The sequence below is a fragment of the Rhinopithecus roxellana genome, chromosome 21 (assembly GCF_007565055.1).
Source record: "Rhinopithecus roxellana isolate Shanxi Qingling chromosome 21, ASM756505v1, whole genome shotgun sequence".
Classification (NCBI taxonomy): Eukaryota; Metazoa; Chordata; class Mammalia; order Primates; family Cercopithecidae; genus Rhinopithecus; species Rhinopithecus roxellana.
Window position 1 is genome coordinate 59324804 of NC_044569.1, and position 27003 is coordinate 59351806.

The window sequence follows — 27003 nt, forward strand, 5'->3', positions numbered from 1 at the left end:
CTCATGCACATTTTTACTAAACTTCGATTTTGCTAAACTTTAAGAACGTGAAAACCTTCGTTGACCTTTATTGATCACAACTGAACAATAGAATCCTTATAGATGGCACGGTTTCTAACAAGCAACTTGATGTATTTATTTATTGTCTTTTAAAAATATTATACCAATCAACAAAAAATGTGGGGGGAGGTACAAAAAAAGGAAAGAAAGAAAGAGAGGGATGCGGGGAGAGGATATGGGCTGACTTGAGCTTGCCAAATTCAGAGCATCACAGGAAAGGAGGGCCTCTGGGAATTGATCCCAAATGAAACTAAATCATTTGCATATGCCGAAGCAAATGCCACCCGGGTATATATCTATTCTCAAGAATCAACTTTAATAATTCAAAGCATCTATTTCCTTACAACTCAATATGGTAACAAAACACATACAGTATTAATAAACAAGGAGGAATAGTGGTGTTGGTTCTGAGGAGCAAACCTCGGGCTAATGGTGGAAAGTTTCCCCACTCTCTAAAATAAACACACACACACCGCACATCCACACACACGTATCGAAGGCCCAGAGGTTTGTCTAACTCACTTGCTCTGCATTTATTCGGAAGGTCCCCAGAGGTTTGTGTAAACAGTACTTGAATTATAATCACACATTTCATTCAAATTTCATGCTTTGAGGATTTTTTCCTCATTAGAACAGTTAGTTGTCAATCTGACAGGATCACATTTGTAACCTTTAAACCACCCTCAGTGCTTAATACACAAGGCCAGGGTACCCACCTACCAGAGGACAGTATGTAAAAACCACCACTTAGAAAACAGCCTGGAATTTAAAGAGATAAGTTGGGGGGCTTCCTGGTTGTTGTTTCTTTGTTGTTTCTTCCCTTATTTAGAAAGCTTTTCTAGATGCTAACTTTCCGTGGGCAGACTGCTAGAAAGATCTCTAAACTCTTTTGATAAATAATCATTCTGCTTCATCTACGTTAAATACCTTTTCTTACCTATTTTGCAAACATATAAATGCTTTTCTATTAATTATGTAAATATAAACAAAATTGTCATGGCTTAATGAGCTACAATTCCTATTTTTAAAATTGAAGCTCTCATTTCTTTTAATATATTGTTAACATGTGCATAAATAAATATTTTTAATCTGATGAGGTGAAATCGATTTTTAAACCCTGACAATTCAGCACATGAGACTGAAAAAATTAAAATGAGACTAGAACATTAAGCTTCTGGGCTTCATTGCCTAATGGAAACGAGTCTAAGATTTCAAAAGCACAAATTTACAACGATTAATAAAGATATACTGCTTTGAAAGGTGATCTATGAATTATAGCCAGTTCGACACTGAACGTATTATCATCCAGTGATGTTTGGTTTTGGTTTGCTGACCTTGGAGTACATTTCAATCGCAGAACTCAAGTCAGTGGCTTGTCAACTGAGACATTTCTGCGATCTCAGCCTTTGAAGTTTTCTTTGTGACAGAAATATCATCCATGATAAATTTTTAGTGTGATGCGTGGGGAGTTAGAACAGAAGTATAAGAACAACTGAAGCTATATGCATAAATTCACGTGTTTCAGAATAATTTTAAAGAAGTCTTAATCTTAAGCAGACAATTTTTACAGGACCCTAAACTGGTCTACTGCTTGTTTCACAGACACAGTTTTCACATTAGTGTATAACTGGACAAGCTACCCAACCAGCAGTAGGTAACTTGGTTACCTACTTGGTACCACCCCTGCCCCCCCACACCCGGCCTTGTTATCACTGAAATGATGAGGAATGATGGTTAGCCACACTACACAGAAAGCCACCATCCCTCTCTGGTGCTTAGACAAAGCACTATCGAGGACACTGGGGGTAGGCAATGAACCCAGTTGTTTTTTCTGCCACTTTTGGGGAAAAAAATTCTTACCAGCAAAACTGTCTAGAAGTGTTGACCACTTAAATGAAACTCACATGATTCTTATTGTCTTCTAGAATCTAAAGTTTACAGTTCTTTCGTAATTTTCCAAAAAGTCTTTGACAGATGTATTTGAAGTGAAGCAGAATCGACAACACACATCTACAGTTGTGTTGTTATAAGAAACTGGGAAATATTCGACCTAAAATCCCCAATGCACTGGTCTAGTATTACCTACAAGGTAGATGTTCAATAAAAACTTGCTGAATGAATAAGTGCATTAAAGAACAAGTAAATATTTGGAATCTACATCACTTGAATGAAGAGCTATATTCAACCATGTCATGAACAATTATTTAGTGATTCCCAACTTTGGGTTAAGCTCCATTTGGTGACATGCACAGGGTTCAGAGACATGTCAATTTTCTTCCTGCCGTTGAATTTGACCACATGGCTGAAGCGAGAAAATATGACTAAAGAATAATGTTTTAATTGTGAAATAGGGGCAATCGCACATACATTAAACAATTAAATAACAAACTATTACAGGATAAAGAGCTGAACTATCCACCCGACCACAGAGCTCATTAGAGTTTATTTCTGAATAATGACTATATTACATGGTTACTGCAAAGTCCAAATAAACCTAATAAACACCTACACACACACAAACTGCCCTGCATATTGCAGTATAAGGCAGGGAACTCAACAAATAGAAGCTGAATAAATGAATGAATGAATAATGGTCATATGGAAAGAATTCCCATTTTTCTCCCCCCAAATATAACTTGGTAGAACTTGAACAATTCCATGTTTCTGTTTAAGTCACTGAACACCAAAAGTTGTTTTTTGTTGTTGTTTTGTTGTTGTCTTTTTTTTTTCAGCATAACACCTGTTTATTTCTACAATGCTGATCTTTTTTGCCTAGCATGGCTAAATTAGCTAAACATCACACCCTAAGGAAAATAGTGATATTCATTAATATACAATGATTACATAACATCATGTGAACAAGCCAGCCTATAAATTAAATAACCACCTCAGGTAAACATCTACCCATCAAAAATATATTTGCTAATAAAACAACACTTAATACATCCACAGTACAGTGATACACAATTTAAAGAACATATAATAATTGCCTTCACTTATTTAATCTCCATAACTAGTACTCTGTGACAAGTATTATCATTCCCACTTTAAAGACAAAGAATTAAGGCTCAAAGATCCTTAGATGACATTTTATAGATCAAAAGCTACTAAGACACTGGAATCAGGGTGTGAGTAAAGTTATTAAATCAGAGTGCTTAAACTTGAGGGTCAGACACATCTTGATGAGTAACTTTGCTAGTCCCCAGCAGTGTGACTCTGGCCAAGCTATCTCACAGGTTTTGAGTGTTAGTTCCTTCATCTAGTTAATAACACAGCTTCTTTTGAGGCTTAAATAAGAAGACACCTAGTTCACAGTATCAGCAGCATGTTATAAAGGAGAGTGCATTTCCTTGTGTCTCCTCTGCTGTTTCCTCTATGCAAGAGTGCCTTAAAGAGCAGCAGCAAAAAAAAAAAAAAAAAAAAAAAAAAAAAAATCTCCACCTAAAATAGACTTAGGTAACAGAAGTCTGCTAAAATGGATAAAAGAATTATAAAAATACAGCACCATGCTAAACTCTTTCCAATGGAGCAAAGATACTCAATCACAAATCTTTTTGGAGCACCCAACACGACTGGCCTGAGAATTATGTATGTACTTAAAAATATAATTTCTGCCGATGTGTTAGTATTCAAATCTATGTTCTCATCTTTAAACTTACAGGAATAGTAAATGTTGCCAAGCCAAGGAATAGGAGGTTACCCTTGTCCATTGAAAAAAGGAGTATAGTTTATTTAGAAGCTAAACTAATTGGTATTTTTGGCTCTCCAGTAGGAGTCACTATTAACAAAAAATTTAATTCAGAAGCTAAATTAAGGCTGATGTTTAGTTAGTAGATGAATATATATGGAATGTTATAAAAATTGTAACAAACGGTGATAGCTTAGACCCAACAAAGGATTAATGTTTCATATTCAACTTAAACTGCAATGACAAAAATCCCTAATAGGCATGAGTACAACTTCATAAAAGATCTAATTAACAGGAGGACACACACACACACACACACACACACACACACACACAAATTTATTCTGATGACCATAACTTGAGACAGCCTTGCAATTTAATAATGAACACCAACAAACCTCTTACATGTATATTCCCATATTTCTTTGTATTGAAATCTTAAGACTATGAAATAACTGTTTTCTTATTAAGCAATTAAGATTTTTACTTTTTCAATTGGGATCCTAACTATTTTAAACTTTTTTTCAATACACACACATCTGGAGAAAATATTTATCAGATAAACATACTTACTGGAAAAGTAGTAAATATACTTATCTGAAGTAAATCCATATTACACGAAGAAGTCAGATAAAGCACAAATCATCTCAATCTTTATAGTGGCATGAACTTATTTTCTTGGCATCATTTAGATATTAGCAGGCAAAACAGTTTTAACTCTTTATATGGTTCAAATATGGAAACATTTACTTTGGAAGATGCTTTTATCACAGAAAAGTATCAAAACATCAGCATAAACTGTGAAATCTAATTTTATTCGTGTCTTTATTAGTGGTTTCCTACATTATCTTGAATTGGTTATTTTTATATGGCCTGGGTTCATATGTAGACATTCAAATGGTTTATCACATGATCAAATATTTATTTTCTGAGTGACTAGTCAGATAGCTTGCAGTCATATTGATTATAAAGTAATTCACATTGATTACTAAGGTAAGCAATGGGTTATTTTTTAACTAGATTTTTGATCTGTAAGTAAATATTTGACTTCTACCTTTCTGTGGCACTATTTCCCTTTAGAAGAAAGAAGAGACTTCTCACTTTGCTTTATGTGGCATTATAAAAACTCACACAGACATATATGGTTTGGAGACATAGCAGCATGCAAAACAGATGCAAAAACCAGGTTCTCAAATTTCAGTATACAGTGAAATCTGATCAGATTCATTTCCCCACTTTTCCACATATTTTCACACGCCTGAGGTAAAGAATTCAAAGAGTATGCCATTATCTACATGAACATAACATCTTCTACAAAATTCAACAAACCAGAGAGATAAAACGGCATTACCCTGCAAATAAGGTAAAATGTAGCTAATAGCATCATGTGATATGGTAAAGTGTAATACCAAAGTAGCATAGACCAGAATATATAGATTTTTAGGTTTAATTACACTGGAACTTACACACTTGACTCAAAGTGAAATTCACTTCTTCCTCAAATTTTTGCAAAGTAACTGCAAAAGTCATAAATTTACTACTAAATCTCTCAAATATTAAATGAAATTAGACAAAGATAGTATAATTGACACATCTGAACACTAGATGTGATTTTTATTTAAGGAGAAAAGACTTCATTATGCCTCTTATTTTTCCCCAGGTCGTCAATCTCTTTCCCTTGGGATAAGTGGAATGTTCTTTAAAAAAAAAAAAAAAAAAAAAAAACCAAAAACCCTTACACTAACCCAGTGTAATCCATAGCCAGTCTCCAAGTTTGATACAAAAACAAACCATTTCTATTTTGGTACAATGAGGAAGCATCACACTGGACAATGTAAAAACAGAGATGGAGGAAGTTGACTCAGATTGCTGCACTTCCTAGATGAAGTCAGTTAGCGAACTTACCACAATCACCTGAGTCAAATGAAATTCAAGGACAATTGTTTTTTTCCGTCAAATTGGTACACGTGTAAAGGAATTCCCAAAAAGTTAGAGGGGAAATCCTGGTTATGTTTATTTGTCTGGATGAAGGATGACAGTTGAGAAACTTTTAACAAAAAATGGATTGATGAAGCTGACTGGAATCTCAGCACAGGATGTTCTCAATTTTAAAAAATTAGTGAATAAATATCAGGCTTCCCAATGCATTGCTCAGTAATCAGAGTGGAAATGTGATATCACAATGAAAATTATTTTCACTCTAAACGAACTAATTATCTAGGGTTTATTAAACCTCTTTGGGGGTGAAGATTCCAGCAATTTACTGAGGTTTCTAACTGTTGATCACCTTTGTTGTTTGACATGATGGAGCAATAGAACAACTTGCTAGGCACAGAACAAACAATTGTCAAATACTTTAATGGCCATCTCTGACAAACGGAATGAAAAGAGTAGGTATAAAGGAAAAACGAAACATAAATTTTAAAGATGCAAGTGAATGACCATACAGTGAGAGCATCCAACGTACATCCACCATTGAAGTGCCTTTTCAAGTTCATGTTTAGCAGATCTAAGTTCCCTCAAGGCCAATCGATAGCCTATAGCTTAAGCAGGTCAATGGTCCATTCCTAAGCTAAATATGGTGTTCTTTAACTCAAAATAAACTTGAATTTTAACTACTGAGTTTTCAAAATAAGCACTCTCTTCATTCTGTTAATCAAAAGCATTTACCTACCCCACACATAAACACAGACAAGACCAGGAAGGAACAGGTGAGACAAGTTTTGCATCATCTTCTATTAAAAGACAAGCGCTTAGAGTAAATCCCATGAGTAATCTAAAATAAATTGTTTTAAAGAGATAACTTGCAATTTTAAAAAACTCTGGGTTTTCATTAAATACAGTGAAAGAAATTCACAAGCTTTCATTGAGCATAAACAGTACTAAAATAAGAATGATTTGGGAAAAAATGATACTGATAAATTTTGGCTTTCAACATTAACAAAGCTGAATCAGGTATGGGTAATGAGTGTGAAAAAGTACTGTGGCAGTATTGGTCTTATTTCCTTCATTTATGGTTGGGCCAAAAATTGACATAAAAGTCATCAACTAGCTTTACTGACAGCAGTGCCAAAGGCCAAATTATGGTGCCTACCAACCAAAGACATGAAAATTGTCTCTATTTGTTTGACAGGGGTATTTGTTTTCAACAATATCAGCACTTTGACCTCTTCAGGCATGACTATCAAATGCATTCTGAACATAAAACAACTTCAGCATTTCTAAATATTAGTCAAAATGACAAACAGGTCAACTCTCACCTTTCCCTCCTGTTGAAGATATCCTTTACTGCCAAGTGGGGCGTGTTCTCTAACATCTGTTCAGGAACTGAATGCCATGTTCTTTATGGGGTCTGGACCTCTACCTACTTAGTGCCATCATATAGTAACTATGTTGCGTATAAGGAAATGGTACAGAACATATGATAAAGACAAGAGTTCTTCAAGATATACCCATTTTGTACATGGGCTGTGACCTTCAAACTTGCCAGCAATGTTGAATTTTTTTTTTTTTTTTTTTTGAGATGGAGTCTTACTCTGTTGCCAGACTGGAGTGCAGTGGTGCGATCTTGGCTCACTGCAACCTCTGCCTCATGGGTTCAAGCAATTCTCCTGCCTCAGCCTCCCGAGTAACTGGGACTACAGGTGTGTGCCACCATGCCCAGCTAATTTTTGTATTTTTAGTAGAGATGGGGTTTCGCTATGTTGGCCAGGATGGTCTCGATCTCTTGACCTCGTGATCTGCCCGCCTCAGCCTCCCAAAGTGCTGGGATTATAGGCATGAGCGGTGCACCGCGCCTGACCTGTTGGATATCTTTAATTAACTGCTCATATGTTCTGCAATAAACATATGTGTACTTTATTAAAAATCTAAATGTATTGTGTCCATTACATTTTCCTCTTTTTTTTTTTCCTTTTTTCTCTTTTCTTTTTTCTTGAGACCAAGTCTTGCTCTGTCACCAGGCTGGAGTGCCGTGGTATGATCTTGGCTCACTGCAACCTCCATCTCCTGGGTTCAAGCAATTCTCTTGCCTCAGCCTCCTGAGTAGCTGGGATTACTGGCATGTGCCATCACGCCTGGCTAATTTTTGTATTTTGTATTCACATGTTGGCCAGGATGGTCTCGAACTCCTGACCTCATGATCCGCCCGCCTCGGCCTCCCAAGGTGCTAGAATTACAGGCGTGAGCAACCACGCCCGGCCGTCCATTACATTTTCTATGAGTTAAATATTTCTGGATTGAGTCATTATTAGTAGTACAATTATTAAACAAATGATTATACATTTTATGACAATCATTAAACATGAGAAACTTTTAAACATTAAACTATCTTTCTTTAAAGACTTACAATAGAGCTAAAGTTTCTGGTTTTCCAACATAGCATGTGGGGATAAGAACCAATCCCACCTCTCCTCTTGACCTCACCAGATAAGCAGTATAATGTGGAGGCCACAAATCAAGATGTTGGTTTAAGTTTCAGCTTCATTTCTAACTAGCTCTTTAAACCTGAGTAAGCTCTAGCTTTGTCTAAATCTGTTTCTTTATAAACCAATAATTTTCAAATAACTGTGTTAAATTGTGATCATATAAACTTTGTTCCAATCCCTAAATTCTGTGTTTATGTTTTTATCATAATGTAATATCTCTGGCAAATCAATCTCTGAGAAACGTAAAAACAATCAAAAGTTGTTTCTCTAGTTGACCAAGCAAAAGCTCCACACAGTCCCTGTGATTTTCAGGGAAGAGACAGACAGAAGCTGCTAGACAGAAGCTCAGTGGAGTATCTGTGGCCACTGTCTTAATCATGCCAGATCTGCAGCTCTCTGTCATCCAGAACCACGTTGTGTAGTCACTTCCAGATAAGGACTATATTCTAGAATATAAGATTCTCCAGCAAAGTTCAGTGTCTTGTTAAATAAACGAGTCATCTACCTTGCTGCTCCCAAACACCTTAAAGTCCTAAACAAAGATGGTAATTTAGCTTTCTTTGCCCTGTGCTCCAACAATACAATCTGCACACAATAGGAGCTCAATCACATTTTGCTCATCGAGTGAATGAGGAACAAAAAGAGATTTATTTCCTTCCTTTCCACAACAACAGAAATCATCATGTCCACAGAGAAAAGAGTTTGTCAGAAAAACACATGATAGCCAGCTGTAACTTCCATTTGAGAATAAGTCTTCATGAAATGGGAAAATGAGCATATTACTAGACAACAATTTTCTTTTTTTTTTTTTTTTTTTTTTTTTTTTTTTTTTTTTTTGAGGCGGAGTCTCGCTCTGTCGCCCGGATTGGAGTGCAGTGGCCAGATCTCAGCTCACTGCAAGCTCCGCCTCCCGGGTTTCCGCCATTCTCCTGCCTCAGCCTCCCGAGTAGCTGGGACTACAGGCGCCCGCCACCTCGCCCGGCTAGTTTTTTTTGTATTTTTAGTAGAGACGGGGTTTCACCGTGTTAGCCAGGATGGTCTCGATCTCCTGACCTCGTGATCCGCCCGTCTCGGCCTCCCAAAGTGCTGGGATTACAGGCTTGAGCCACCGCGCCCGGCGACAACAATTTTCAATAGAGTTATATCTACTTTACACTGATAAAATGTGCACACAATTATGAGGAGATGTTCCCCTAGTTTCCAAATGTTCTAAATATTATTTTTGATTTCATGACCCTGGTCTGTACTTTGCCTAGATTATAATCTGCTGAAGATCAGGGGTGAACCAAATTTTATTTGCTATCCTGGCAGAGAGTGTATTCAAAAACATACAAAATTCACAGAAGAAGGGGGCGTGAGGGATCTAATTTACCTTCCTTTCTCTTGTATAGTGTGGCTACTCTCTCAATATAATAACTAATAATGCCAATAACATGCTAAAGGCATAAAGATGGACACATCTATTGTCACTTTTGAGAGGTGATACTGTCACGCCACTTATTATGTCTGTGCAGACTTTTGCTTGTTTCACGTGTTCTTTAATTTTTTTTGGCAAGTCACCTTTACTTATTTAATCTATATTCTACTTTGAACATTCAATTATAAATATTTTCTTAGAGGGACACCATATTCTATGGTTAAATATTATTTCCTAATGACGTGGAAGAAAACAAAGGGAAGAAACCGGTGCTTTCCATGTCATTTCCACATGTTTAACTTTTTATCTGTTGTCCTTTCCAACACATTCCATTTATCTAGATTTGAGGCACTACAGAAAAAAAAAAAAAAAAAAAAAAACAACTTTAAAAAATTATTTTGTTGCATTGTTAACAGAAATGTATGTTCATAACAAAGGACCTCAACAACAATTACAGTAAGCCAGGTGGCTGATTCCATCTTTATATCATATATTACACTGTTACCATGGACTACATGCTTACATAATTTAGGATGTACTTGTTATCACCGTATTTTTAAGAGTCATATAAGCTCTGTGTTTATTAGTCTGCAAGGAGAACCAGTGATACCAGACCCTTATAAAGCATTACAAAATGAACTCTGATTTGTACAACTACTTGTGGCCATACACACTTTGGTGCAAATCTTCCCAATGGCAGAAACATTGGCCATTGCTGTCCACCTTCCAGGAGGCCTGGCACTTAGTAGGTGTGCTATAAATATTTGTGAATTTTTCAGCCTCATACTTGAACTTTAAGCTGACTCAGTGCCAAGTGAGTACACCTACAACTTCTGACTGACGTCAGGGTTTCTTTCCCTTTGAGGAGATAGAGACTCCATTTGACAATATGGGAGGAATTACACTCTGTATCACCAGTTACTTCTGTGATGTATATATTTGATGAACAGAATTTTGTTGACTAGAATTCTAAGAGAAAGGCACTAAAATTTTATAAAGGCCAATTTGAAATAAACTTAAGATCTAAATACACAGAAGCCCATATCTTTTATGAAACAAGCCTAATAGGTCAAGTCTACCAAAAATTTACTAAATATATATGAACAATTAAATAAAACCTTTCAACATTCTTAATAAAGAAATATTTTGCCTGAAAGCATATATTAAAATAAGTTATCACTCTGGATGTTTTAACCTTTTTTTAAAGTTTCCTAACTCACTGATATCAAAGAGACACCTGGTAGCAATGCTATAGTTAAGTATTTGTCTGGGTTTCCTTCATAATTCCTAATTTTCAGATACTTGGAAGGAAATTGCCAGAATCTTAAATGTGCTATACAGAGTTGTCTGTAAAGATGCAAATATAATTTCCTATTCTCCTTAATATTCTTTTCTTTCTATAAAATTTCAAAACTGCTCAGTCATTTTGAATCATACAGTGCATAAAAATAGACTTTTAATACTTGAGATATTTTATCTCTATTGTCTATGGTATTTTCTCCCACCAGAACAAAACAAAACAAAAAACAGAAAAACAAATAACCCCTCAACTCACCTCTGCATTCCCCAATATACCTTAACTTCTTTGAATAAAATGCAGGTGCTTCATTTCAAATGGGGTCCAATGACTGACATGTAAAGCTAACATCTTAATAAGTGGCTATGATGCTTAACATGTTGGCATTCACAGCACTTCCACTTGCCCCATGTAAATAAAATTGGGCCATACCACCCTATTGTATATTACATCTAATCTGGATTCTGTAATCTCAATTGTGATTACCCCTTTTGTTGTTTTCAGGGCTGCAAGTTCACAGTGAAGTTGAAAGGCAAGCCGACATTTATTTTATAGTGAATATTGTTTTTGCTTTCTGTTGTTGAGTTTGAAGCACAGCTGTGCAAAGTAGTTTCAATGAACCAAGGGATGGTCCCAGAACAACCAGCTAAGAACTTTGCCCTGAGTTCACAAACTGTGGGCTACATGATAATTACATAAACTCCTCCAGAACTACGACCCCTTTCATGAATTTTTAGCTGGATCTGTGTCAAGTAGTATTGATTTATATTGATCTCAAGGGTATTTTTTTTTCTCTGATTTTTACCCAATTTACACAGCAAGGAACAAGGACTCAGCCTAATTTCATTTTCTATGCAGTAACTAGTGTGTTATTTGCATTCCATAAATGAAATGGATGTAGGGACAGGGACTAAACTGCTAATTCAAATAAAACCATAATATTAAGAGCATTATCTTCTTATAAAAGAAACGCAGTTTTATTTAGTAAAAGCATTATTCTTAATAGTAAAAACATAAAACATCCTAAGCCATACTCTACATTGTCTTAAAATACCCTGAAATAACTTTTATAAATAACATGTAAGTCTTGTATTTATTAAATGTTCACAGTAACTGCACTCTTTAGGTATAGTCCAATAAATTACAGGAGAAAAAATTCTGCCATAGTTTCTCATCAAAATCTCCAATTGCATGATTCCAAGATAAAAATGAACCTTAATTTAAAGCATTAAAAACTCTAAGCTAAGAACCCCCAGCTCAGAAAAGACATTCCTTTCAAAAAAAAAAACAGCATAACCTCTTACCTACTTAAAATTAATTCTAAATAGAAGTCAGTGCCTTCACCTTTCTAGAAATGAGAGTATATGCTTCAAAATAATAATCTGAAAATAAAATAAGTGATAGCAGTAATTTGGGTTGTCAAGTTGAATTAATAAATTATTACTGGGCCAACCTGGAACCAAAATTATCAATCATTCAAAATAATTCATAGTCTGTTCTAGGAAATATCTTAATCCTTGCTTACAGAAAAGTCACTACTCAGTAACACCTTTCTTCAGTAACTAAGAAGCTCAGAGGCACTCAGTTTCCACTGTCAAAGATACCCATTTAAATGGCTTAATATGCAAACATACCCTGACAAATTATTCAGATCTTACTTTTCAACTGTGAGAGCAAAGGAAAAGTTTGGCAAATTGGTACTGCGTTTTAAATTTAATCATGAAATCAATTCCTGGGAATTGCAAATAACATCTTAGAAGTCAGTTGAGGACCAGATTTGGCCACTGAATGCTCTGTGACGCTCTTGCTGAAAGACAAGAACAGAACACACACATTCAAGCAGAAAGTGTGCCGGCCACAATCATGGGACTCACACCCAGGGAAACCTGTCCTTAATTTATCCCGTCGTGTGTAGATTTGGCAAGGATCTCCAGATATCATTTACATACCATATGCCCTGAATTACCTAGGCACAATGGTTGTAGATAAATATGTTTCAGGTCTGACTGTTTGCTTCCTTTTATAAGTTTTGCAGCTTTCATTTCATTTTTCACACTGCTAAATAATTTAATGTAATAGTGTGTGTTGTAAAAGAATGTTTTGCTAAATCAATAAATAGTTCATTGTGCCCTGTGATAAGAAAATAAATGCTCCTGAGGTAGGTGACCAGGAGATATTATTTCTCCTATGAAAGAATCAAAGAGAGGAAATCAGCTGTTCATGCTTTCAACTCATTTTAACCTTTGTCTTTTCACTAGGCATATCAATGCAGGCATTCAAAAATAAAGAAGACAGAAATCATACATTGTGACTTCTGTGAAACATACAGAACTGGTCAGCAAGTTTTCATGTCTAAAAAAGACCCCTGAAAATCTATTCTTGGTCATTCCTCTATTTGTTCTTCTTACAGTTTACAGACATTATAATTACTCAATGCCTTAGTTTCCCTTTCTTCCCAACAATGGTATTAATAAAAAATGTAGTCACATTTGTGTAGATTTTCAAATGACACTTAGATTAATAAAAATGTATACTTAAACTAAAAAGATCAAAAGCCTAAAAAAAGGCTTGGAGCAGAACTACATACATATTTTTTGTTGTGTACTATAAATTTGACTATATAAACTTCCAATTAAAAATGACATTCACACCATCATTTTTGATAGAATTTTGCACAGTAGGAATACTCATTAATGCAGGGTAATAATGTGATAAGCAGCTTGGACATCAAAATAGTAAAAAGGAAAAAAAAAAGCCAATTGGTCTACTTTTTACATGAGTAAGATAAAACTTAAAATATTAAATGCCCGAAGAAATTTAAGGAAACATATTGGCATTTTAAAATTATGTAAAATTAAGAGCATCTATTCTCTTGTCAGTTTCAACTTCAGAGTTCTCAGTTCTAATAAAAAAATCACATTTCCATCCAATGTTTGATCATGATACATTAAATGCACTTCAATATTCAAAATGAAATTAAATACAATTTAAATACTTTTACCTATCCTACAATTACCCTCCTAAATAGAGTATATGTTTGTGTATACACTTTTTTTTTTTACTACTTATATGAAGTATCTGAAATATTTCAATTTTCTTCAGCATTGGTAAAAGAAAGGCAAAAGCCCATCAGCTACAAAGCATGTGCACATGGGTCATTTTATGATCTTTAACTAGAAAATACAAAACGATCATATAATTATGTGTTGTATGTTAAAATAAATGGCAAACGAGGTGTGTCCATATACTAGAAGAGAAATAAATAAAAGGCAATCGAGTAATTTCGGAATATTATCAAACAATTTTGCTTTCTTTAGGGGGCAAGAAAAAGAAAGCTACCATTTGAAGGCCAGCAATGAAAGGGTTAACAGACATATGCTGTATAATTAGGAGATGCATTAATGATTATGAATAGTAAATGATTTGGTGCAAAGAAAAAAATTTTAGTCAAAGGGACATGTACCTATCTTACATGTTTATTAGTAACTGTATATAACTGGAAAACTCTGCTATTAAGAATCTTGCATTATTGGTGTAAATACTTCCAAGGGTACATCAAATTGTAATCTTTCATACGACATCCATCAAACCAGGCTGGAGATTTTGACAAACATTAAACACAGTAAGGAGGCAATTATGTATGCATGATTTAATCTGCAACTAATTAATATGCAAATTTATTCATATGTTAGTTACTAAATTAAAAATGCAAAGAAGCCCTTATGGTGATTCTCGAAATTTTGCACAAACAGAACATTTAAAATGTAAGAAAAATGAAGTTTTTTAGAAAACTATAACACACTTTTAGTGTCTCCAGAACCTGTTGCATTAAGAAGACTCAAAAATATGTGTTTAAATACTAGATAATAATTTAAAAGGTGTGCTAATTTTATGTGAGAATGTGGGAACAGAAAGGTTAATCAGAATTCTCTCTCTCGAACTCTTAGGAGATATACTCTAATTACCAGACAAATGGTATTCTATTTCTAAGCTTCCTTCCCTGCTTTTGGGCTGTCAGAAGTTGGTCATCTTGCTGATATCTTACATAAATGGTTAGGAGTTTTGAGGGGAATAAATAGTATTTGAAAGCAACCAGATATAATGAAAATTTAGGGTAACTTTGAGACCATTTGGTGTTCACTAAACACACAATTCGCTCAAGATGGCAACTCACTCTTTTCGCCTTTGGGGAACAGCTCTTTGCAAACAGAGAAATGGGAGGAAAATCTTGAGAGAGGCTAGAAATTCTCCCAAACTCTCTTCCAAACGAATCTTCGAAGAAAATAATGTGGCTAACCAAAAAGCAACAACCTCCCAAAAAAGCAGAAGGTAATTTTATCTGAATTCAATCTGGCTATTTTAGTCCTACATTTTCCAGACAGTCCAAAATTGATTTGAATCTTTTATGTGAGATGAGGGGTGTGGAGTGGTGATAATTTAAAAATATCTTTGGGTGTCTGTATACAAGGGAGTATCCATTCAAGTGCACTACATATTATTCTTTGGTATTATTGCCTTATGCAAGAACCTGATTCCTCTGTGACTGCCTAGTGATCAGCAGTGAGATTCTGTACGGATCACCTCTCATCTGATTACCTTTTTCATCCAATGTCCGATGGCCATGTACATATGCACAAAGCTCCTGGAGCTGGCTCTTGGAACAGCTGTACTGGCCTCAAGAAATCAACACAAGTCAACTGTATGAGGAAGGACAATAACAGCGTCTACGGCTCTTCCTAGGGCACTGAACTCTCACCCATGTTAAAAAAAAAAAAAAAAAAAAAAGCACCATCGGTCTCGCTGCTGCCAAGTGACACACAAAAAGGAAGTTAACCATTGGCTGTGACTTGCATTCACAGTCTGACTCTGATTTCCCTGCTTCCCTTAGCCCATTCTGATGCCAAGCGGACTACAGCTTGCCCATTTCATTTCGACCACGGCAGCCAAAAAAAGCACTGCCCCACCGTGCGACGACAAGCAGTCTGTTTTGATATTAGTACCTCAGTATGTGATATAAGAGAGTCAGATGTCCTCAAACTACGTGCCCTCCCCCAAGGGACTCTGTCCTGGCCCTCCTTGGCCAGAGAGATGGCAAGTGTGCCACAAATCCTTAGCTTTGAAAGCACAGGGGACGGAGAGGCACTATCCTCAGGCTCAGACAGAAATGGCCATGAGTGCCTCTTCTTCCGGGGAGAGGATTCAGGCCCTCCAATTCCACACTCGAGTCTAACTGGAAATATTAATTCAGATTCTATTCACTCCCTGCCAGCATACAGAGCACAAACTGAATTACATAAGAAAGAGAGTCATTTTCTTATACAATTAAATTGTAGTAAATGCTAGTAAGTAAACATCAGGTTTCCTTCTTTTTCTTTCATGAAAGACGGGAATATATGGGGTTCCCGAAAATTGATTTTTTCATTGATTCTTAGGGAGGAAGATGAGAGTGAAGTATTCTCCCCCGCAAAACAAATTCTGATTTATTTGCTAAATGTACGGAATCTGACTCTAACCTGGTTTAACCTCTGAATGTGCCTTGTAATGTTCTAGTTCTCTCCAGCACTAATAGATCATGCTTTTTATAATTCCAACGAGGCATCGTCAGGCGAGGACTGCAACTGCTGGGCATTTCAAAAGTCTGAGAGTACCCCAGGCATCTTTAATTTTTACAGGTGACTCAATTTTTGTTGTGACCAGAACTGAACATAAAGCTTTTAAAAGCTTAAATGTACACATTTATGCATTCATTACACAGTGTTAAATCTAATTTGTTCTTTTTACTGTCACAGGAAGCACATGTTTAAAGCAATCTGTTTCCTCATGTGAATGCTTTCCTGTCTGTTTAAAAAAAATTGCGACACACTTTACCCTGAGTAACCAAGAGGTGATCATAAATATCCCTAAATAGCATTAAACAGATATGAAAGACATTAACACTTTCAGAATGCCAAAGTAGTATTAAAAAAAATTCTAACAGATGCTCCTAGGTCAAAAAGTGAAATGTGTGTTTCCTGAAAAAACACTCTCATCAGAATCATAAATGAACTGTGAGTGGAGAAGTGAGGTGTTGCTGAACAAACCAGGATCCTTTTGGTGAGGAACACGGCAATCCACTGCCAACGTGTACTTGCCATAAAAAGCCAAATCGAAATGGAAGTTTGATGAAAACCAATATCCTTTGCAATCCACAAGGTGGCAATGACTACAAATGAGGGGTGGCTAAATCGGATCTATCTGCTTTCCCGAGAAAGACTATCTGTGAACTGAAGCATCAGTCCCTGTTCAGGGTGGGGGTGGGGAGGTACCCAGAAGAAGCTCAGGGCTCACCAGCCAACAGGGACCTTTCCCGAGGAATCTAACTCGGTGCCTGGTTTTTCTGCAAATTAAAATTGGCTGGGAAAAGACATTCATTGTGGAATGTGGAGACCATGCTTCCGCTCACACCTCCCCTCCCTACTTTCAGCAGATGTTTTTTTCTTTAAATGCAAGAAGAGTTAACTAAATCAGCCTTTATAAAAAAAAAAAAAATGTCTTAAGTTTCTCATAGCCAATTATCAAAAATACCTTTTCTTTTGTGAATTCAACAGGGGCAGTGAGAAAAGATACATTATAATGTGTCAAAGGCTAGAATCCAGCCATTCTTTGTCTTTACCTTAAAATATTTGTACAAATATTCCTGCTTAATGTTAGAAATCTACCTAAGCAGTCCTAAACAAACTGAACTCTGTTTACTTTATGAGATAAACAGACTGCCATACAGGTCTACCTAGTCCACACGTCTTCATCTTGCCAGGCAAAGTTAATCCTTAGGCCTAACCTTCAGTTTTGTGGGGGAAACTATAGCCAGCCCCACCAAGAGGCTGTGCATCACTCAGGCAGACCCGTTCCCGGCCCATTATAGAATACCACTGACACAAAACAAAAGAAAGCATGTATCTCCTTATCACTTAGAGGCAAGGCTGATTTAGGCATAAACAAATTATTGGCCAAGGGAACCACATTATAAGCAGCTCCAGGCATCATAGCTGATGTACCAGTTCAAAAGAGAAAAGATAGAGAAAATATTTCCAACATAAACTTTGCAGAGCACTATGTCTAATGATTAAAAGGGCTGACTACGTGTCTTGGTTTGATAAAGATGGGTTTGCAGAGCCTACGCAACACAGGGAGACCCTGTCTCTACCAAAAAAAAAAAAAAAAAATTTAGCCGGGTGTGGTGGTGTGAACCTCAGCTACTCAGGAGCCTGAGGTGGGAGGACCGCTTGAGCCTGGGAGTTTGAGGCTGCAGTGAACTATGCATCACTTCCAGCCTGGGTGACAGAGCAAGACCCCATTGCAAAAAAACAAAAAACAAAAAACAGCAATATTACATAATTTCAGAAAAAGCAAGGGACCTCTGTTAGGTAAAATTATTTTGCACATAGTTGAAACCCTGGTCTTAGTTTCTATCTACTGCTAACTACTCCTAAGTAGGCTGCCATGTTAGATTTGTTTCTCAAATGCCAAAAGAAAGGTAGTTACCTTGTTACTGATAACAGCATAACAGTGCTTTTTATTATATGTAACAATAGAATGTAACATTCAAAGATATTACATAAATGCATTAAAACCCCAATGAGTACTTATTTTACAAATAGGAAGTGACATAGCCCCCTAAAAACCCAGTTGATCAGATTTCATACTCTAACCACTACATTATACTGTCTTTGTTTACACAAATGCTATCCTGGACTGCCTGGCATACTGATTTGCTTGGGCAGAAGTTATAGGATATGACTATATAGAGATACTGATGATTATTCTACAGTGAAATGAAACTTCTTAATATTAATTTATTGTAAATAGTCAAACACTTGCTAAGTTAACGATGACCTTGCTGAAGAGAGCTTTTTGGTCTACAGAGTGTCTGAAACGCTATAGGCAGCATAGACAGCATTATGGTTAAGAACCCTGAAACTTTAGAGACAGACTGCCTAGGTCTCACTCCCAGCTCTGCCACTTACTATGTGTGACCGCAGACATGTTTCTTCACCTCTCTGGGTCTCATTTTTAAGTCTCTTGAATAAACAGTAGTACCCATCTCACAGGATTTTTATAGGAATAAATGATTTAATAGATGCAAATGATTTAATAGTATACCACTCAGAACATGGAGTAAGTACATGGAATAACTACTCTGGCATGGAATAAGTACTTTGATAAAGGTTTATTATTAGTATATTGACACCATCTTATTATGCAGACACTATTTATACCTGTTTTGTAGACAGAGAAACAGGTTTGTGACCTAACCAAGGCCACTGAGGAAGTAGAGGCTGTCAGACATTAAATTAGAAAGGTCTTTTTATGTCCAGTGCAGTGTTTATTCTAACCTACTACACCACTTTTACTACTATAATCATTCACTGGAAACATATTTCAGGGTAATACACAAAAGTAAAGCAGTGAGTCTGGCTTCTATAGGACAAAAAAGATGTATCTCAAACATGTCCCTCACCCGCTTCAAGTTGGTGACAAGCTAGTGAGTGAGGGCAATCCGCTTAAGGGACAAAAGTCCATGTGTTATACTGTGTGGGTTATTTTATTTTTCAAATGCATGACTTTCTTAAAAGGCTACATGGTACACTCTTTAAAATGCTAAGGTTATTCCTACAAATTGTGATGCAAGTGACACAAGACTGCAAACTTCATTAAACGTGAAGAATCTTAGTTGTAAAGCTCCACGATTTAAATAAGAATACACAGAAGAGAAAGACATGTTCCATGTTACATGGTGTGTCTAGTTTTTAGCTGCAATGAAAAATACGCTTTGAATAAGTATAAATGGAGAAAGGAATGAATGAATTAATGAACCTGCTTTTTTCCCCTTCTACCTGGGCACTCCCAGCTTGTTACTGTCGGGTTTCACTTATATCAACACTGGGTGAAGTTACTGATATACTTACTAAAGGGAAAATGAAATGCATTTATTTGTAAAATAATTACTGACTGCAGTTTGAATTTTGTAATCCCAACTATATCTGTTCATAATAAATATGTTTAATTCCGTTTTCTTTGCCGTTATCAATTAAGCCACAGATTATATATGCCAACGTCTTATATATCTCTAAAAATAAAATGCATATTAACACACTATATTAGGGAACCCAAGGTTCTTGCAATGCAATTTCACTCCTGAATCATATGCCTGAGTATTAAATGGCAGAATTTCGAATTTATTTTATATAACAATACTTTCAAATCATACAATAGATACAGAAAAGTGCTTTTCTACTTGACCAAATGGTTTAAAAAATTTAAACTCAACAAGTCTAAATCATCAGGCCATAAACATTCTCCTAATAAATCTCAGCTTTAGCACAGTAATACAAAATGACCTAAACACTGCTGCCTCCTTAGACAATTGTTTTTCTCATCCTTTAATGTCTTGAGTTATTAAACTTTCTTAAGCTAGAGCCCGTTTTTATACTCCACTTATTATTGAATTATTTTGTACTTCAAGTTCGTTTCATAGAAAGCAAGCCAGAAAATATTATTGTACCGTGTGAACATGCCTGAGCACCTGTGAAACAACCCAATTCTCGAAACAGGGTTACTGGAAAACATTAATGCTAAGAATCTGCCACCTACTTGAAACTGCTTTCTCACAGCAGCTAATGATATAATGATATACTGTGCCAATCGGTAGAATGAAAGCCATTACAATATTATTATAAGCAGAATTCAGGAGGCATATTTAGAATGATATGGGCTGTGGAGGGAGGAGGCTCCTGTAGACACTTAGGTATTCTTTCTCAGATGTCATCAAAATAATTGTTCCAAAGTAGCATTTTCCTAAACTCCCTAATGGTAACAGCAAGTGGTAACAGTGACACTTTTTGTATGTGTGTGTGAGGAATGATACCAGTTTTCATGATTAAATGTACTTGCAAAGGTCATTTTTATGAGAAAATAAAAGTCCTTCTAATATGGCTCCATGTTTCACAAAGGAAATGCCCTTTAATCACTGCCAACATATGGCAACACACTGAGAAATTTTCTTTACAGTTTGCTATGAAGAGAGCTTCACTACGGAATGTTCCTATTTCCTGCTCTACGGAATAATCAAAATAAATTTAGTGAAATTTGACACACACACAGTTCCTCTTCTTATTACTCTGGAAGTAAGCACTTATATATCAAGTTTCATCCCTAATGGCTTATTTATGATTAATTCCTCAGATGACAAAGTCAGACAACAGTGGGTGTCACTAAATCACATAAGTAGAATTCTTAAAATGTTCCTTCCAAAATATAACTTGAGCATTCTTTCAGAGGTAAAATCTATCCATCTCACCAAATCATAAAGCATCTTTCTTTTCAACCCTGAAATTTTACAAAATGCGGAAACTTCTGCACTACCTTAACTTCTCTGAAGAGGGAGTATATGCTCAAGTAAAGCATCAAACTCCTCAAATAGCCTTACACCTATGCAGCAGCTGCAACTTAAAAAAGAATCACTCACGTGTTGCTGTTTTCAGATAAAAAAATAATTAAGTATTTAAAACCACAAGTTTTGCACCACATTTTATAAAAGCTCCTATTCTTTTAAAAGAAGCGCATTCATACACATGGGTGCACACACAAACGTGCACACATACATCCTGGGATAGTCGAAATTGATCAAGGCTGAAAATCCTGTGCTATTGCTTTGAGATGCAATTTTATGTTCAGTTTAATAATTCAGTGCAATTTATGTAAAAATTCAAACAAAAACCAAGACAAAGCAGGTGTCTGTCAACAGCCTGACCAAGTATGGATTTTGCCTTAAGAAAATACAACTTTGCCAATTCTCGAAGAGACTCCTTATTCTTTTAGGATTACTGCCACATCTTCTAAGAGAATCTTATTTAGCCCTCCAATTCCTGGTTCATTACTTTCAATGAAAAACTTTAGAATTATTCGAAACCAATAAAACATAGAAAATGCAGAAATTGTCAGTGATCTGGAAAAAAGGAGAACATTTTGCTATGTTAGCAAATAAAACTTTCAATCAATTAAATTTTAAAAGTTAAAAAATGGTATTCAATCAAATTATCAAGGCATCTGTCTATATTATTTCGTAAATATAAATTTACAGTTAAGCTGGATACTACAGAAAAAGGTTTTATTTTCAAAATACATGCAAGCCCTGTTATAATTCTCTCTGGGTTAAGCAGCCCTGCAGTGGTTTCCTACATTTCTCAGTAATTTAAACCACTCTCGAGTCCAAAACTTCACACCAAAATATACTCTTCAGTGAAAATGATAAAGTTCAAAATAGCAGTTCCCAGAAATGTATTTCTCTTTTCTCAACAAGTCCAGTTTTACACTAAATACTATTATTCCAGCTGCTAACATCGTAACGAAAGTCCTGATAAATCTTAGCATGCAAAATAGTATTTTGAATACTTGATTAAAAATAAAAACTCATTGGGGAGCAGGAAGATACATCAGGCACCACTCCTCAGAAGAGCTCACTGAGTAGAAAAATGAGGCCCTGCTGGCCAGGAAGGCCTCTTTCTTGTGGAAGGAAAGAACTGGTGGTGTTTCGTTTGAGTGTTTGGGGCATGTAGCGTTTTCGTTTGTAAAGATAAAACAAGAACAGCTCAAAAATACACAAACTTTTCATCCACAGTTAACTTTGGTACTTGTCTTCTCCTTTATGTTTCTTCTCTCTTTCTATCTAAAATACGCACACCAGTAGCCTTCTTTTTTAAAGGGCACAGGATTGGGCTTCAAGGCAGAGAAGAGGAGGATAGTGGATGAAGGAGCTCATTATTCCAAAATTCCAAACAGAAATTCAGAAATCCTTGAGCAAACTTCTGGGATATTAGAATGCCTAATGGTATGTACATTGAGTATTTGCAAGCGTCTTGTGTGCTTTCTAAAAATTTTTTAATGGAGTAAGAGCCTCCAATGAAAACAAATAAAGAGAGTCTCCTATATTTTTTCATATACCAGCAATTCATAAAAATCATAACCTCTATACTCTCAATGTGCAATAGAGAAGATTGGTTTTCACGAAAAAAAAACAAAACAAAACAAAACAAAACAAAAAACGCACATGCTGAACTAGAAGTCTTTGGTTTAGCAAACTCAGCATTAACTGCACACACACAAAAATACTTTCTTTGTCATGAATATTTTCTCAGCTTTCACTGTTGCCCATTGTCATGTTATACATGCCGTGTAAATTGTGTGAATAGTTTTGTCCTATTTGAGATGGCTTAATTGTGCCACTCTTAACCTCCTTCTTGCCTAAACATTAATTAATAAGCACAATTTTAATATCCAAACCTCACATTCCAATATCTTTAATTAGAAAATGGGCACACTAAGTGTAAAAGTGAATACTAAGAGCTATCTTAATATTTTAAACACTTGCAGTTATACTTCTTCACAAAGTATCTATCTCTGCAGGGATGAACCTTGAAGAGCTTCCTCCTTTTACATCTTATCACACAATCAGCTACTTCTAGACTTTCCTAAAAAGGATAGAGCCCAGATGGCTGATATTTAGTTCCCTTGTGATAGATATTATATTTCAATAAAACTTTCATCTTAAAGAAAATTGTATTATTACTTGTTAAAATTTGTTGACATGAAAAAGCATTGTTCTGATTTCCCTATGATCAGTTTCAAAAGTGATGTAGGAATTTATATATTTCTGAGTTCAGTACTGATTTTTAAAATCATACATAATTTCCAGGCCACTGATAAGGAAAAAACAATTTACCAATATCTCTTTTAAATTGTTTGTGATTTCTTCAAGCACCTGGGAAAAAGGGGGTTTTCCCTAAATAGCTCAAGATATGGATTCAACATCATGTTTGAAATCTTCAAATATGAAAGTTTTTATATAACACAAAATACGTAGGACATTTAAGGCCATTAGCATTACTCATTTTTCTTGATACCCCTAATAATCACTTCTGTAAAGGAAACTCTAATCCAGACTTAAATATTTCATTTTATTTAAGAATTCTTTCCTTATGAAAATTGGTGAACCTAGTATCCAATACACATTGTTTTTATTTTTCAAACCCACCTATCGATTAACTTATGTCACAAATATTCTTGAAGCGTCCAAATCTTATTTTAGAATCTTTATAATAGCAGAAATTATTTATCTTAGGATCCATGTGTCCCAAATCATCTCTGACCACTTAAAGTTTGCCAGGTCTTCCTAAGTTTTAAAACAAAAAACACACACAAAACCCCTCTGTAATTTAACGTGGAAAAAAGACTTTACTGAAAAGTACAGTTTTAGGAAAGATCACCAGAGAGGAGAGGTCATAAACTATTTCTAAGGATAAAACATTCTGTTTCCAGAAAAATCTGATGTTCAGGAGATTCCAACTGGGGTCATGGTGAGACCATCATTAAAGTTTCAAATCAGATTACAAGTGGAGACAAATTCCACCAAAGTTTGAAGTAGAAAGTTTGTAGTTGTTAACAGTTTCTGATAAAATGTATATAATTCTGAAATACTTCAAATTCTAAGATAAAAGTTTTACACGTTTACATGTTGATGGGCAGAATAAAGTTTCCAAAAGATAATGCCTTTGTTTTGTGTGTTTGATGAAAGTATCTTAAAACAGCACAATGTAAAATTGTTTGCTACTTTCTAGATTTTAGTACTTTCATGTCAATTTCTTTCAAGAATCATGAATCCTTTTTTTCCAAAACTTTAATTTACTATAGTCCTTTTTTCTTTGTACGAATTCATGATTAAATGTGTATGATTATCAGGCTATATAAAACAAATTTATTGAAATGAGCAGTAAAGTTGCAAAATATTGAGTTTAAGATGAAATATGGTTTGAAACGGAAAACCAAAATGTAGAAATCTAGCAAAACAAGATGTTCTCATGTAGATTCAAGAGCTTAGACATGCAAAATAAATTCTGACATCAACAAAGACAACACTTCATTACTAAGGTCTTCGCAAAAAATGAGGGCTACGAGAAATTGGGATGTGACTAAAAAGAGCAACATACTAAAATATGAACCGAAAAGATAAAAATGTACTGCGGTAATAAGCAGAGCTCTCGTGGGCAATTAGATAGCTGTCTTTCACACAGGCTTTCCTTTAAAAAAAATAATCTCCCTAGCAAGTACTGGTCTATGTGCACTAGAGGGACAGTCTTCCCCCCTACACACTGTGCTTGTCCTGTAGACCCTGCCTGGTGGGTCTTCTGTTATCCCATCATCGTGTCATCCTTCCACAGTGATGTAAGGTCTCTAGATGCAGCACACAGTACAAACACACATTCGTGGATCCTGCCAGATCCATGGCATGATGTCGGGCCAGGCCTATGTTTTCTCTCTCCCACAGATGCTGCAGTGCTTTCAAAACAGGGCCAGGCAATCCCCTCTCTCTCTTGATAGCCTGGGAGGAAGAGCCAGCCTAATGGGAGCAGAAGAAGTCCAGTCTCCGTACCACAGGCGTGTCACAAATAATACCTGATGATGCAGTGTCACCATTTAAGTTTTCTTCCTTTTATCATAAGGGAAAGAGAGGGCCCATTTCAAAATGGGGGGGAAAGTGAGTTGCCACAACAGATTGTGACAGATTTATTACTATTTGTCATGGTAAATATGTATCAAAGAAAACATATAAGTGTCTTTATGTAGTCATAATCACTCCAAAGGAAAACTTTTATTATCTCTAATCTTTTAGTATCTGTTATACAAATACTCATACATACTGAAACAAATTTAAGAAGTATCTCTTATCAAATAGTCATAATTTTATTTGAGCTTTAAAAAAAAAAGCGTGGTAGAGGTCTAAAAATATAGAAATACAGATCTGCTAGGGGAAAGGTCTGACCGTGTCTACTGCAGACCTTTTTTGGAATCAAGTTAAAATAAATATTTTGTGTGGTGGTAAGCCATGTGGATCTTGCTGTAAGTAATAAGCAATTGATATTTACAACAAAGCTTACATAAACTAAGTTAAATTGCCATGAAAATAGAGCTGATTTTTTTTAGGTAATGAGTAAATGGATGATTAAATTATAAAATTACCTAAACATGTTCTTCTTGCTCAAAAATTAGGGTTAAAAATGTCATTTTTAATTGTATTTTCTTCCTCATATTTCAGAAAAAAAGGCTATTCATCAAAATGTTTCATAAGGACCATGAAAACATTTAGTCAAGATAAAACTCTTAAGAAGAGTAAATCCTAAACTGACCAATAAAAACCAAAAATTAAATAGAATAAAACTAAATTCCTAATTCCCAAGTTTTGTTTATTGGGAAATAAAGGAAAAATATTTTTATATTTCTGAACGTATCACAACCTAGCAGCAACACCTAAACTGTCTTAACAGCAAAGAAAACACTCTACCAGTAAAATTTTCTAAAGGGGCCAGTTAGCTATAGGGAAATACTTAAAAATTTACAACGAATTATGAAAATTGCTGTTGACAATGATTAAGCATATACATGCCATCCGATGCCACACCAATGCACTCCTTAGAAATTGTCTAGATTTCTGCCTAATCTTAGCATTGGATAAAACAAGTTAATTTTAATACGAGGTATAAAGAGGGTAGGATAGCTTTAAGTCTTTTATGGCTTTTATAGGATAGTTATTCCATTGTGTCAGAACATTCAAAGGTCCACTAAATGCATTTAATATTGTCCATATTAAGTTCAGGCATGTTTAAAATGTAAACAGCTGTTAGGACTATATCATTTGAAGTTGTCATAAAACCTATTAAAAGCTAAAGTTTCATCAACATTAAATCCACCCCTGACTTCAAGCTTAAAATATGCGATAAAATCCTTTGGGTATATTAGTCAATTTCAATACAACACAGAAATTCAAAGAATAAACAACTGAGTACAATTTTAAGTGACTTATTGATAGTTGAAAGTGACTATACACCATTGGCAATCTTATTTACACAATATTTTTCTATATTTATGAATAATTTTGTGATGCTTCTTCAACATCACCAACACTATGATAATCAGCACACAAAATTTACTCTTTTTCCTGATAAGACTTATTCTGATACATTCATTTAATAATTGTTCAGATGAGCTGAACTGAAATCAAGTCAAATACACAGGTGTTTGGGTT

General features: G+C 35.3%; 1 protein-coding gene across 17 annotated transcripts in view; it reads right to left on the minus strand.

The window, feature by feature from the left end:
• TCF4 (transcription factor 4) overlaps positions 1-27003 on the minus strand; it is a 371854-nt gene that overhangs the window by 101161 nt on the left and 243690 nt on the right. The window lies entirely within an intron of this gene.